This window comes from Limulus polyphemus, unplaced genomic scaffold (genome assembly GCF_000517525.1).
Source record: "Limulus polyphemus unplaced genomic scaffold, Limulus_polyphemus-2.1.2 Scaffold38, whole genome shotgun sequence".
Taxonomy (NCBI): Eukaryota; Metazoa; Arthropoda; class Merostomata; order Xiphosura; family Limulidae; genus Limulus; species Limulus polyphemus.
Genome location: NW_013665648.1, coordinates 1,244,416 through 1,245,990, shown reverse-complemented (window position 1 = coordinate 1,245,990; position 1,575 = coordinate 1,244,416).

Genomic DNA, 1,575 nt, shown 5'->3' with positions numbered 1-1,575 from the left:
CGGATTCGAACCCGCGACCCTCAGATTGCGAGTCGAGCGCCTTATCCACCTGGCCATGCCGGGCCTTCTGGAATAGTCTGACAATTTTACAACAATTACTTATATTTAACATTCAATAATGTTCACCATCCATGATAAAAAGGATTTTTCAGAAAATTTTAGTTTACAAATAAGCTATCATCACAGAATAGATTTTATTGAAGTATTTCTTTGTAGACGCAGTTATCAATGAAAGTGCCTTGCCTTTCTGTTGCAACATTCATGAGATTTTCACTAAAGAAAAACAAATATTTTTTTAAAGTTTGTTTTTTGATTGTATTATATTTGAAATTCACCTCTTTTTGTTTGTAATTTTTATTGGTTAAATATGACACGTATCATTTTTGTGGAAATTTCAGTTGTTTTATTTATTGCTCAGCTATAAAAATACTCATTAGTTATAAAAAAATATTACCCAGTTATGATTCGTGATGATCGGTGCGGTAGTTTCCGAGATCCGAGTTTTGGGCGTATACATCGCAATCTCCATTATAATGAGACTGGTAATCGTATTTCATAATAATAATATCCGAGTGCAAGTAACATAGATAATTGTTACAATCATAACACTTATGTATACACTTTAACTTTTTACCATCGCGCCACTACGTATTCCATTGCTAAAAGTAGGTTGGCTACGTTTTGTATTTTTCTATATCTCAGGTTACGAATCACAACTGAGGCTATTAAGATGTTTGCTTATTTCCTAACTGAGTTTTTTGAATAAATACTATTTATTACGACACAGCATTCAACAGAATTTCTAAAAGAATATGTAACTATAAACGAAGCAAGAGAAATTCGGATTATTAAAGAGAAAAATAGTTCAACTTTGTATTTTTTTCTCTCAATTGATGTCACTTGTAATACTATTATGTACAGCAAAAAATATAAATTGGACAACAATGTAAAATAGATAATTGTTATCCTAACAAAATTAGTATTATAATACGGTATCATTTTGCTACAAAATTGGTATTATGATACGGTATCATGTTGCTACAAAATTAGTATTATGATACTGTGTCATGTTGCTAACAGCATGAATAGTATTCAAATATCTGAAAACATTCGTAAGTGTAAAAATAAATATGAAGTTTAATCTATCATTCGATTCAGCATTTGTCATCGAGTTGGACTGATAATTCCAAACATCATGCATATAATTTGAAGTAGGGTAGTGTTTAGTGTTACAAACTGTACCGCCATCTCTTGTTTGGTACTTAAACTAAAAGAGAATTTGTCACATCTCAACAATTAAAATTTGATGTTTGTATTTTTATATTTTTAACTTAAAGAAGTTTCCTTCTTCAGCCCCCCCCTTAATTTTTATAGGGATTATTAAAGAAACTTTTGACTGTGATGTAAGGTTCAATTATATATATGAATTATAAAAGTTTTTCTTTTTTAACGATTGTTGTTACGTTTCACAGACGGTCGAATATTGAAAGCTGGCTCAAGCTTAACTTACAATACTTTCTTTCCACTAAAACTTGCCTTTAGATACCAATACAATAAAAATTTACATATCTAGAT